We start from the raw sequence: 14,553 nt of genomic DNA, 5'->3' as shown, positions 1-14,553 counted from the left end.
CCTCTCTGTTTTTGGTATTTGCCTTTTCTCATGTTACATGGACAACTAACTACTTTGGGCTCGCTGGAAGTTACCATATAACGAATTAGAACAGTTTGGTGTAGTGGTTAAAGCAGCAGCCTAGAAACTGGGAGACCATGAGTTCTATTCCTGCCTTGGGCACAAAGCCAGCTTGGTGACCTTACAAGTTAGGCAAAGTGGATTGATACCATGTTATTCTTTGTTAATATTCTGAAATCTTGATACTATTTATTTCTAAAAACATTGGAATTTATCTGAGTCATTGATTAGTGAAATGCGGCATCTTTGGAGAGATTTTCCTGATCTTGAAGATATTTCTCTTCAAGGTCAGGTCTCCCTCTGTGTGTGTGTTTCTGAACAAAACTCTCACCTTTTGCAACTACAGATCTGCCAGCCTTCTATTTCTTTATTCAGAGTGCTCATTTCTCTGTACAAACAAAATGCGACTAAAACAGAAGAGATGCCCTCCCCCACCCCAATCCCCAACCCAAATAAAAGGTAAACTAAAAGCATTATAGAAGATAAATTACTGCTGGAGATCCAGCTGAAGCGAACCATGATTTATCTGAATGGGAGAATTCAGAATGTTCTCGTTTCTGTCCAAGATGAAAATGTTTGGAATATATAATGCACACATGCTTTTTCAAAGTTCAGGTTTCCCATGGTCTGTGGCTTTTACTCTTCAGTAATTATGTGTAAATTGCCATCATAAACTTGCCTGAATTGTGCACAACAATCTTCTCCAACTGGTGGGCTCCAGGAAATTCTGAATGTTGTTGCTCAAAACATCTGGAGAACGCCAGCTTGTTTTGAATTTTATGATTTGAATTTATTGCCGTATCACCCAGAGAACTTCGGTTATTGGATGTATGAAAGTCTGATAATTAACCACCTAACGAACAGGCAGAACTGTAATGCATTTTTTCATATTGTCATGTTGAGTAGGGAGGGTCATTTGTCCACTGGAAAATCAAACCTTTTCAGATAGGTATGTAGACTGGTATGTCAGTGGATGAGTACATGGTTGATAGGGGGGAGAGAGGGAGGAACAGGTTTACAATATCATGAATTCACATATTTCCAAAAGGGATGACTTTATATTCCCCACTAAGGAGATGTGAAAGATGGTTACCTTCTATTTGTAATGGAGTAGACTGACCTACAACTGAAACTTCACTAATCAACACTGAGCCAGAAGACTTTGTGGACAAGGTGAGCTGTAAGATTAATGGTAAGATAGCTTCCCACCTCACTGACTTCAGACGCACCTCTTGGTTTCAACTGCATGTGGTTGGGAGATCAGATGAGAAGCTGATGGGATGTGTCTCAATGATACCCATTGATGGAGAACAGCAGTTGTGTGATGGAATGGAATGATGAAGGCCAGGCTCAGGGAGATAAGCATTTTCTTAGCTCGCCGCAGGAGCGTGGGAACTACAAGAGGATGAGGCTGGCACCTCCCTGAGGAATTCACACCGTTGTGGCTGGCTGACTTGGGACCTGGGGTTTCAGTCTGGGAAGATTCTTGCTAGAGGTTGTAGCTAATAAACATAGCTGAACTGATTTTGCATTGTCTCTTGGAGTTCCTTGGGCTAGGCCTGACAAGAATCTTCCCAGACTGAAACCCCAGGTCCCAAGTCAGCCAGCCACAACGGTGTGAATTCCTCAGGGAGGTGCCAGCCTCATCCTCTTGTAGTTCCCACGCTCCTGCGGCGAGCTAAGAAAATGCTTATCTCCCTGAGCCTGGCCTTCATCATTCCATTCCATCACAAGTTGTTACTTCAGATTATAGCAATGTAGGGAATCTGGTGGGTTATCAAGTAGGTCAGACTATATTTCCCACCATAATTCCAATTAGGTATGTATGAGAGGGTGTAGAAAACAGGCAGGGGAGGAGGAGTTCAATGTATGTGAGAAGAAACACTACAGCTTGGATGGGGCTGTGGGAAGGAAACATTTCAAAGAGATTCAGCCTTAACTGACTCTGTATAAGTCTCCCTTGGAATTTACTCTTACAGATTTCAAGATGTTTACCCCTGAGTAGCACTAAAGATGCCTTCCAGCACTAAAGCGTGTGGTTGCCAGTAACCTGGGGCTTGACAACATGCTTATTGAGGCTGGTGCTCGTTAGTCCAAATCATCTGGAGGTCATGGAATTATTTAATCGTGGATGATAACCTGCCAGGGCAGAATATTCTTTGTATATAAACGACTCCTGTTTAAGGTTCCCATCAGTCACCTGCTCCAAGTCATCATATGCTTCAGGAGCACCGGCATCAAAGGCTAATCCACTAGCTTGGCACATCATGGATCTGTTCAGACTTGACATAAGGCAGCTTTTTATTTTACATATGCAAGTTTGTGTCTGTGCAAGTTTGAAAATAGCACCTCTTGGCTCATGTGCTACACAACCTTGACCCTTCTTGCCTGATTAAGGTCCACCCAAACAATAGGACCAAAGCAAAATATGGGTAGAAAATAGTTGTTTCTTTTTTAAAACCAGTGCCTCATTTTGTTAATATCCCCTTGATTTGACACCAGGAAGGATGGATGTCATTTCTGACCTTTGCAAATTTTACTGTTTCTGCACTCTCCAAATCCAGATCCTGCTACAGCTGAGACCCGGGAATAAATTTCAGTAATATGTTTCTCCTGTCTCTCAGGGGAAAAGGAGGAAATGAAACTATTAAACAATACTGCTTTTCTGTTGCCTAAACTGTTGAAACATTAGTAATTAAGAAATGGAGGCCCTTTTCTGATTCTTTTCATAGAGCTAGGCTGAATAATCAGACAATAGGTCTTTGGATTTTCATCATGATTGATAATAATGGAGGCGAGTGCATTATGGTCAGGGAAACACTTATATGGATTTAAGTTGCTTTTAAGATGTCTTTTATTTAAGTTTGGAGGGTCAAATCTCATTCAGATTGTTACTGCAGAAGTCAAATGCCTTTAATGTGATGCCAGTTTCAATTCTCAGAGCAGGTTTGGCTGAGTTAGGAGAAGCACATCATGAGTCGTCCCCCCCTTTGTAAAACATGAATTTCAAAGAAATGCAATTAAATCCATCTTCAGTTGCTGTAAATTAGCTTCACTCTAATTTCATAAGAGCACAATAATGCCAATTTCCAACACCTGGCTCTCTCCTAAATGCAGAGGCATTAAAAGAACATTTTCCCTTATCCGAGTTTAAAAAAAAACACCAAAAAACAAATACCATAAATTCAAAAGACACCCAACTCAATTAAATGGAAGCATTTTTACTGTGGTTGCCACAATGCCTTCAGCACCCTCTAAAAGGTGACTGTATGGTCTTGTGGAAAAGGAAAAGATTCCCCAAAAGATGTCATTTGTGAGTAGCCCAATTTTTAAGGCAACACTGATCTTTTTTAGCAAAAAAGGGCAATATTAAAAGTGATTGTGGTTGTTTTATCAGCACATGTTCGGACATGTATGAATATCCCCTTTGGATTGTGATTTGGAATCTCTCTTATTTAATTAGCCCTGCTTGTTAAGAGCCCCTTGTGGGGCTGAGTTCCTAGTGATTTTTTTGAAAGTTACCATTCCCTTATATCAGTGTTTCTCAACCTTGGTAACTTTAAGATATGTGGACTTCAACTTCCAGAATCCCCCAGCCAGCATGCTGGCTGGGGGATTCTGGGAGTTGAAGTCCACATATCTTAAAGTTACCAAGGTTGAGAAACACAGCCTTATATTATCAATAATGTTAATATTGCCTGCTACATACTGCATAAATTTAGCTGCATGTAGAGCCAAACTAAACTTAGGTGATAACTTTCAGCAGCGACATTTTGGGGCTATGATTTTAAACTCCATCCCCCAATTGTTTTGCAGAAGAAAGTCATGTTGATTATGGTGCGGACAACCACCTTGTATGAATGAGAAGGTTGGTCAACGTTGGTTTCTCTCAGTTATTTACTTCTGAGGATTTGTCCCTTTTTTTCCTTTTTTTTGCTAAATTTCTTATTGTTGAGAAACTGTCAAGTTTGAGGAATTGAATTTTTTTAAAGAAAAAAAATCTTTTGCACTAAAATTTGGATTTCGATGCAGATTTCTACCGATTGACGGGTTATGTGCCATCCAGTTGGTGTCAACTCTTAGCAACCACATAGATTTTCTCCAGGAGTATCGGTCCTTAACCTGGTCCTCCAGTTTTCCAGCAGCGTACCCATCACTGCAGTAACTGAATCACTCTATCCTGCTGTTTCTTCTGTTTCCTTCTCTCTTTTTTCTTTCTCTTTCCTTCCACCTTTCAGATTTCTATAGGCTTATACATTCTGCTTGCAATATCCCCCAATTCCCATTTTGCAATTTTCCCTAATGTAAAGCAATTTTCTACATTATGTTAATGAGTATATGCATTCTGTAGAGACTTCCCCCTAATATCATCTTTAACAGAAAAATCCACAAACTGCATTGCAGAAATGGCAAAAATACAAATTTCAAGTGAGAATGAAATGTTGGTTCATATGCTGGGTCAAAAATGCAAATTAAATGAATCTGGTCAGGAACTATTGACGTTAGCAGGAGAGGCACGTATGAAATTAAGTTAGAGGCTCCATGTGGTTCAAAGGCTGCTGCAGTTTGCTCATCGTTGTGGTGACTTTGGTAGCAATAGCCATGACCGACCACCAATTTTGCAGTTCTTCCTTAAGATGTCAAAAAATACTATAGACCCAGCTGCAACAATGGAAAGAATCTCTTACCATCCCTTGTTATGACCTATGAACATTAACAGAAGAACAGGGTATGTTCTGCAAAATCACATAAAAATCAGCATATGCTTTGGGAAAGTTCTTTCAACAAATGAAGACCCTTGGGGTTTATTTTCCCCTAAATAAAGTCCTTATTACAGATATTTGCATAAGCTCAGTAAAATGCAAAATCACATGTATAGTTTAGTGGGTTAATATCCATTTATTTAGGATTTGCAGCCCAGTTAGGTCTAAGGAACAGAAAGTCTTTGAGTGAAATCAGCTCTTATTAGCTTCATAGCTGGTCAGGAAGCCAGCTTCCAAGATAGATTTCTTTTGAGGAAGGAGAAACTTACCCAGTCTCCCTGCAGGCCATCTTAGAGTCCAGCTTTTATTGATCTGTCAGGAAAAATAGCTTCTGCAAATGTGGCAACTCAATGACCCTGGTGGAATTTAATAAGACAGTTTCGATGTGGCTCCCTCTCCCCTCCCTCTAATAAATGTGTGGAAGACCTTCTGCTGGAGGAATGGTGTAGTTTTAAAGGATTTTTTTTTTAAAGGGTCAAATTGTTGTTGAAAAATGCAAGTTCTCCATCGTATATTCCATCTCCTAACAAGCTCCACTGTAATCATTTCTGCGAAACAAACATTTAAGCGTGCCAATCTCTGCCTAATCAGGCATGTGTAAGACTGTCTGTGTTGACATATGAATAAATGACTGCGAATTAAACTAAAGAAAGAAACCCTGTAATCCAAGATTCCACACCTTTTCAGGTCAAAAGCCAACCAAAGCTTTTGGGTAGCATGCCAGCAATGCCCTTTGAAAACATACATGGGGCTTTACTATTCATAAAATAAAGTCCAGTTAACTTTACTATTCTCCATGTGGTTGATCAATTTCTTCTTTGGTTACATGAAATATTGTAGATTGATGTCAACTACAGAAGGCTGTGAAGGCTCCAGAAACAGCAACTGCCAAGGGGGTATGGGCTGTGCATCCATGCATTATATGATAAGGAAATAACAAAGGTCAAGATTCTTCATTAAATCTGCTCGTTGCTAATGCTCAACAAAGCATCTTGAAGCTCTGAAGCCTGGGAAAGATTAATCAAAAGATGACCCAAATTCCTCTCCCTAGCTCCAAATTTGCTGCTCAATATCCTGATATCTTAATATCTATCACTCAGTATCTTAAGTGAAGCTGGGAGGGAAACATTACGGTGATGAATTAAAAAATATATTTTGAGGTTCTTGATTTCTTCCCTGTTTCCACAAATCTGGGTATTCAGCCTGATTCTTGAAAGTTCCACTTCAAAATATCCAAGCAGAAATCATTGTGTTAGATTGCTTGGGGTGGAGTTTGGGTAGCTGTTGGAAAAAATAATTTATTCTTAATCAGAGGTTTGATTTATACTTGGGTGGACAACTGATTAAATAATTTTCAATCGATCTCATGAATTTTAATTAATTTATCATTGATTAAATTGCCCAAACACGTGCGAGTAAAAATAGTATTTCTTACATGAGATTTAAAATATATAGTATAGATTTACTTTCCTTCAAGTCTATTTTCTTATAGGTTTTTTTTGAAGTATATTCACTTGTACTGAGAATGTATACATGGCCCAGCACTGGTTAGTGGACCAGTTGTGGCCTTTCTTGGAGAAAAGTCCTAGCAACGGTGACTCATACTCATGACATCTCCAGTTGCCTCAATGCATACCGCATGGGGTTGCCTTTGAAGACCACTTAGATGCTGCAATTGGTGCAAAATGTGGTGGCTCATCTCTTGTTGGGTGAGAGTTACTGCTACTTCAAGTCAAAGCACTGGTTTTGACCTATAAAGCTTTATATGGATTGTCACCAAAGTACCCAATCAGCTATCAGCTTCAAATAGAACCTACCCCCCTGGTTCACACATCCTACAAGGGGTTGCTGTGGTCCCCCCCCCCCTTGTGAGAGAGTCTAGGGAAGTGCTAGAACTCTAGGAACCCTAACCTCTGGAACAGCCTTCCCCTGGAGATCCTAATGGTATCTTCCTTCTGGATATTTAGGAAGGTGGTGAGAATAGAGCTGTTCACAAGAGGATTTAATAGTTAGAATTTATCATTGGGAGATACTTATATTAGTATAATTCTGGTAATTTCAGTATTGCTGTGTGATTTTTATTCTATGCTTTATTAAAAGTTTGGTGCCGGGAGTCCACTGGGAATATGGTGGTGCAAAAATAAATAAATAGACAAGTAAATAAACATATGTTTAAGTAGCATCTTTTTGACACAGGCAGAAACCAGGCTTGCCATCTGCCATTTTTACAAGCACTTTCATTTAAAAATATTGGGTGACTTTTTAAAATTCTGTTCTGTTAATCAGGAAACTCTTCTCATTTGACTAAATAACCCTGAAGACAGATATGCCCTCTTCAGAAATGAGAAATCCAACCTTGGATACCTCTACTCAACCCCTGGGGAAACACTCAAGATCTTTACCTTTGTAGTTTCGGATTTCCAAGGTTAGTAAGTGGTGCGCACCAGGAGGAGGCTGTGAATAAATTAGAGGCGGCTCTGGATCTATCATTTCCAAGCAGTGGCTTCTAATGGGTAGAAAATCTTCTTAGAAAAATAAACAAAAAAGGCGGGGTGGATATTGCTCTGTCTTCATTTCTCCTTTCATATCTGTGGGAGCTCAGCAGGAGTTTGGATAAAACAATTCTTAAACCGTTAGATCTTTCTACATTAGCTGCTAGAGCGGTTCTGCAGAAGTTTGGTTTAAGCTATTAAGCTATTAATTAAATATCACAACCCTCAAGATTGCAATTAAAATTTGTGTTGCAACTATTCTTGTAAAACTTCCATTTGATTGAGTTGCTTGGAAGATGAAGCTTGTGAGAATCCCCGAGCAGATTGGGCTCGCCTTCGATTTCAGAAATTTCTCTTTAATAAAGATATTTCAGTACCGTGCGGGGAAAGAGAAAAAGGCATAGCATTTGCTACACGCTTTGGTCACTGGATATAGAAGATAAAGTTTAAGAATAAAACAGAGTCCTTGCCACTTATGGGGGGGGGGGGGAAGAATGAAGATAAATAATAAAAATAAGTTTGTGATTCTGGCTGAACGGTTTTAGCTCTGGAAGTCATACATCAAACCTTATTTGAAAAGTACACGAGCACTGTTAGGCATTGTTTGGGGCTGTTGGAGTTGTGCTTCAATCCACCACTGTGTTTCTTCAATGCTGCCTTTGTCATTTTGCCTCTCCCATGGAGAAGGATGAATTTAATTATCTGATGTGTATTGTGCTTTCTTTCTCTGAGCTAATGCCCATACAATGCAAAGTTTCAAAGGACCATTTGGGTTTTCTTAAGATGTGTGTGTGTGTGTGTGTGCGCGCGCGTTGGGGCAGAGGTAGGATGGGTACCCAGGTGTGCATGAGAGGCATATGGATTGTATTGTGTTCTGAGCTCCTTCTCTAGCTTTCTGTGAAAAGAACTTGCAAGCAGAGGCATTTGAAGTGAAGGAATGTGAAAGTTCATCTTAGGTTTTGTTTGCTCTTATGAAATCTGCCCATTTTGGAATATTTGGAGTGTGTATGTGTGTGTTTGATTAGAGTCATCTAAAGGTCACACTTACTAATTCACAAAAAAACCCAAAGTAGAATATTCAAAAATAATGAAGCATTATCATGACTAATAGTATTATTGTGGTGATGATTCTATACTGTTGTTTCAGTGCCTCCATCAACTACCCCAACATGGGGACTTTCCAGATGTGGGAACTTCAACCCTTGTACACAGTGCCCAGGTTAGACAAGACTGGCATTCATGGATCAACCCAAATGGTCATTGCTGAAAATTCTGAGAATTGAAGTCCAGACCCCTTGGAAGGTATGAAAAGTACTGAGTGAATCTGACTCCCTCTCCCATTCACATGACTTGGAAGGATTCAAACAGACTTTGGCCATGAGTCTTCAGTCTTCAAAGTCCATTGCTAGTACAGAAGATTGAAATTATAGAGGCGTTACACCCTCACTTCTTCAGCTTCAAGGGCTGAGATGCTACAGTAGCTTTCTTCAATTTGGTGCATTCCAGATGTGTTGTAGGGGCTACGGCTCCCAGAATTTCCAACTAGCATAGGAAGTCACAATAAAGCCTGAAAAGGGGAAGGTGAGAGATTGGAGAAAGGTTGGGGAAAGGTCTGACAAAGCCCTGCCCAATTCAATAATCCCGCTAAGGGCTCTGTTCACACTTCATGTAAATGAGAGGATCTCACACTGGTACTTCATAACATGTTGTTATAACACTACTCCTCTTAGATGTTGAAGATGACAGTTGAGGACAACAATAGAGGACAACAATAGAAGAAGCTCCTTGTCCTCGTATCCTACTTGTAGGCTTCCTGCAGGCATCTATTGGTCACTGTGTGAAGCAGTATGCTGGATTAGCTAGATTTTTTGGTTAGATACAGGATGGCTCTTATATTCTGAACAGTTTCTTCTCCTCTTTAATCTGTACCCAGGCAGCAATGGCACCTTTAGATTCAACATTTCTGGGGAAATTTGCACCCATAATTTTCTCCCAAAATACGTCAAAGAAACCAAAAGGAAGGGAAAGGATATCTACATTTGCATGTCTTCTATACCCCATAAATTGCCATTGTAGCAGAAGGTGACATTTTATTTATTATTTATTACCCTGCCAATATGGGTTGCCTTCCTTTTCAATTTATGACTGCAATTGTCCAGGTTTACGCTATCTGTTAATATTGTACCTGATTGTGAGGTTTAGCCATTGTATGGTCAGTCAGTGAGGTTGATCTGAAAAGGCATCATCCATATTTTTGCTGACTTTCATTGGGATGAGTGATTTTGTCATAATTTCTACCCTGAATGCCATCCTTCATCTAAAAAGGGCCCTGGGCCCGTTCAGAATGCTTAAAAACGCAAATACAAAATTCATATGGTAATTTATGAATAAGACGTTTGATGTCCATCCATTGCCTCCTAAAGTACTGTTCATATAGGATATATTGTATATAATTGTACAATAGCCACAGAAGACTCCAGTTTGTGAGTACAATTCCATGGAGTGGAAAACTTTAAAAGCCTTTTGTTAATGAAAATTGTTCCAGAATGAAAATTCTTGTGCCTTGATGGGATATATATACTTATGCCAATGGGAATGTGAAAAAACAAAATAAAACACAAGTGAGATATCTTGATCTTTCTGATAAAGTCTAGTTATGCCTCTCATTCCCATGACAAATTTTACAAAAGGTCAACTTTTGGAACTGGAAGAGCTTACTGTAGGAAAGTGGGAATAAAAGAAATTAGCCCATGAAAATTGCCTAATTTTAGGCCTAATTGTCTAAATATTTATATCAGATGCCATATTTGAGGCAGATGAATGAGTAGGTGGTCTTCAAATCTTGGAGCACTGCACAGGGTCTTAAATATAATACAGGAGACAAAAATTGTTCCTGGTCTGATTTCTTCTTCCCAACCTTCAAAGAGGCATGACTTGAATGTCTTTTTAAAAGTTCATTTTTTGACTGTGCTGCTTTTTATGGTTGCTTATGATAGTTAACTTCTCCTACTGCTTCAGCCTAGCTAAAATTATTGCAATTTTTAATACATTGCATTTGGAAGGCAGATTTCCCTTGGTTAAACACTTTGGAATTCATGTCCTTTCTAATTGCCTGGAATTCATGACATTAGTGTGGAAAAGCAATAAACATATACAATCATAAAAACACATTTAGACACCCAAAGCAAAATCAATGGCATATTATTTTTCTTTATTATTCCTAGAGGAACACAGATCGGCCTTCCTGCTTGGGTATTTATTTATACCAAGAACCGCAAGAACACAAATGCCACACTTGGGATGAGGGCAATGCTGGGATGGGGTAAGGAAAGTGGAACATCGCCACCACCACAACCCTGCATTGCCCTGTTCTCCATTTTGCAATAAAACATAATCATGTTTAGCTATAAACCTCACAATGCAAAGGACAAAGTTGAAGGTCAAGTGAAGTCAGCAGAATAGATGGAATGCCGCAGAGACACAATCGAGAGAGGAGGCTGGCTTTTTTCAGAAAAACCAGCCTTGCCATCAGCAAGACGAGGAGCAGGAGGAAGAACTGAAATTACAAAGACAACGGTGCCTTTCCTTTATTCTTTTATATTGCCAAAAAATCTGCCAAGAGATCTGCAAACAAAGAATTCCTAGGCTGGTTTGCCTCTGAAATAATTAGCGAGGGGGAAGATTCTCCCTCCTGCTCCCTCTTCCAGTTCCTTCTGTTGGCCTCCTCTATTTTAAACCGATGAACAAAGACAAACCCCCAGCAGATGCTGGAGACTTTTCCGAAAGAGGGAGGCTGGCTCGCAGCTTCATGCCAGAAACGAAGTGACGTGGGAGATGGTCTGCTTTTATTTAAAGAGGGCAACACAGTGTGGCCACACAACAGGCTAGTCCACCGAACAGCAAGGGGTGGATCGTCGGACAAAAGGAGACATCAATCCAAGTCAAGCCTGCGGGCTGTTTGTGGGCTGCTGCAGAATGGAGCGCATGGCCGCACTCTTGCTGGGCACAGCCTGGAAGGGGGTTATTGAGTCCGAGTTGGCCAAGGAGGAGTCGAAGTCTGGAATACAGTTAAGCCCTTTTGCTATATAGACACTAGCCTTGGGCTGAATGCTAATGTGGGCAGATGGCGGGACAGCTGTATTTGCACAACATGCTTAACAAGGTCACTAAATGTCCTGATGCCTGCATTCAGCACCCAACTCGCTAAGCTTGGCTAACGTTAGAGACGAGGGTGACTATGGGTTAGTGTATTGTGTGAACCCAACCTTTTTAGTTATTTTATGGTTTAAACTATATCCTACACTGGGCACCCGAAATCATAATGGCTGTATATTACCATCGGAGAGAACACGCCTTTGAATACTGATAGCAAGTGAACATACACGGGAGAACGTTATCACACACTTGTGGTCTTCTCAAAGCATCTAATTGGCCACTATGGGAATTTTATGGTTTTTATACTGCTGATGGGATTTAGCATGCTACATTTTCTTCCTTGTTGAGTCTAACAGTTTTAGTTTATTCTGTTTATTGTTTGCATTATGCTGCTATCTTGAACTTGATCGTAAACTGTTTTCCCTTCCTGTAAGATGAAGAGATAGAGAGGGAAAATAAATATAGATTTATGCCACCTGAACCCAGTCCCCTGTTCACTCTCCAGATGATATAATAAGCAAAGATCAGTCAATAAAAATAATAGTATGAGGTGTATTACTGACTCCCCCCTCCTCAAGAAAAGATCAGCTTCCCTATAGCATGATTTGTGGTATCTTGAAAGCATTTTTAATTTCCTTCCCGCAATGGCATATCACAGGCTGTTTTTAGCAGAGATAGAAAAAAAAAATTAGCCTAGCCTTTCCTCTCCTTGGCCCCTTGGTTTCTACCAGATTCCTTTGCTCTCCACCAGATTACCATTAAACGGAGCTGGAATTCAATACCATTAGAGGACTCCCTGTAGGATGAATTTGCATAACAGTAGTAGTTTTGAGGACCTGAGATGGACATCCATGATAAAAGCAGTTCAACACAGGAACCCATTTCTTAGAAGGATGATGGGCACATCAGGTCTGCAGTTAGAGGAGATTCCTACATCAAGTAGGGGAACAGATCACATTACAAAACCTTCATTCACTCCTGTGATTGTGATCTCATTGTAGATCATGGATTGAGTTCAGCCCTTGTGCTAAAATGGGGTAATTTGTCAAAGGAACTCAGTAGGTTGTGTGAACTAAGCTATCAACATCCTGTGGCTATTTGCTTGAATATCATTTGTTATATGAACACAGTACTTGTCTTTATTAACTTTATTAACTTACATTTAATGTTTAGTGCTCGGTGTGAAGCAGTCAATTCTGGCTCTTCCTTCTGATCAACTATGTAACCATAACTTGATTTGTCCCTTCTGTAATTAAGGAGGAAAAAGTTCCTAATTAAAGGGTAGAATTTCCATGCAGCGTTAAGCCTTGATATGTATTAAAAATTAATCAGTAGTATATCACAAGCAGAGAAAGCAGAGAACAACAGATAGCGTTGTGCCAAAAACTCCCTGTAGGACGAAGAACATATTTAGTCAAACAAACACAAGTACTTTGAACAATCAATGTGTGATAGCACATACACAATAAAAATTAATACTGCCTATTGGCTTATGACATTTTTGTAAAGTGCCAGATATATTTGGCTCTGCAAACCCACCCATGAATAAATTTGTGGTGGTTTGTTATTTCCCTGGGACTGTCTCTAAACAAGAACATAAAAGTCTGTAAGCAGCTGGAATCTTAAGGGCATCTGTATAATCCAGAAAATGTATTTTCTTCCTTAAAGGAATGGCCAGATCCAGACTTCCAGAAGAGAAGAATGAGATCAAATTTTAATGAGTAAACCAGAATAAATAAGAAAGTGCATAGAGTTCTCCACAGTCTTGTTGATGATAATGTTTGTCTGTGTGTCTGATCTGGACCTGTGTGGTCCTATCTGTGAAAGCGATCATCTTCATTCTTCATGGCAAGGCACCGTTCTGAGATTTCTATCCAGAAAGCACCAGATTGAGATCAGGAACTCCTCTCTCTCCTTCAACTTGCCCACAAACCTTTTTGTTATTAGGCCCAAGTCAAGTCAGAATGAGGGAAGGAGCAGAAAACAACAGTCCTGCCCTCACTTGAGTTGGAATTGAGTTGGAATAATCCAGTTTGGCATAATCTGAGAATTTAAGAGAGACAAGTAACTCTTTGCACCAGTAAGCCTGAAAATAAGATGTACATGGAATGAACACTGCCCTGTCTGCCCCATGAGTGACTGGAATGTTTGTCCAAATTCTCAGAATGATAAAATAGGTGGGGAACTCTACAGCACAATATACTTGGTTTATTTTCCTAAGGAGAATGGAAATGTTAAAAATTGCACCTCAACTTTTATAGAATTTCTAGGGGGAGGTGGACAGCTAAAACTGAAGTCTGGATCTGTCCTGCAGGATATCAATTGTCCAAAAATACTTTAGGAAACCTACTCCAAGGGGTCTGATGGAGCAAGGAGCATCTTGGTTCTTTCACACATTCAAACTATACTTCTTGTTGCAGTCAGAGTACAAGGGGACCTACATATATGGCTGAAGCTGAAACCCTTTCCTCCTAGTAGAGCGATTATTAATAATTCTACTAAGTGGAGCCTTTGGTTCTGAAAATGTGGATGAACTCACACCCTTCCACCAGGACGTCAGTGATCAGAAAGGGCATTCTATTTCTGGTTAGCACCCCCAGATCAATTTATGCAATTTTACATCTCTAAAAGGCCAGTGCATGGCCCTAAAGCTCATTTCCTATTTTAGCACCTCTTTATTTTCTTGGAGTAGTAGTGGAAGCAAGGGGCAAATCTGTAATCTTTGTAATTCTCAGATAAATTAAATTTAAACAAACAGACAATAACTGAATTTAATGTAAACAAAGCTCTTTTTTAATCACAAAATTCCATCACCTTTGGTTAACCGGTGGTAGAAAACCAGTTATGCTAATTTATTTCAGCAGTGTGTTTGCACAAAATTGCGCAACGGTTCCCAAGTGGAAGGCTGACGTGGCTTTTGAGTGGCATTCTGGGGACCACATCCTCCAAAGTGATCGGTGGGGCCAGATCAAGACCAAGCTTTGATTCTGTTCTATTTACATTTCTTTAAAATTACAGGCAGCTCATACAAATATCCTTCAGTCATATGTTTAATAATTTTTGATCGCATAAACATTTACAAT

This window comes from Python bivittatus, unplaced genomic scaffold, assembly GCF_059951505.1.
Source record: "Python bivittatus isolate LINGU-HERP-01145 unplaced genomic scaffold, Pbiv_v1 ctg000190_np1212, whole genome shotgun sequence".
Taxonomy (NCBI): domain Eukaryota; kingdom Metazoa; phylum Chordata; class Lepidosauria; order Squamata; family Pythonidae; genus Python; species Python bivittatus.
Note: the sequence above shows the minus strand (reverse complement) of the source record.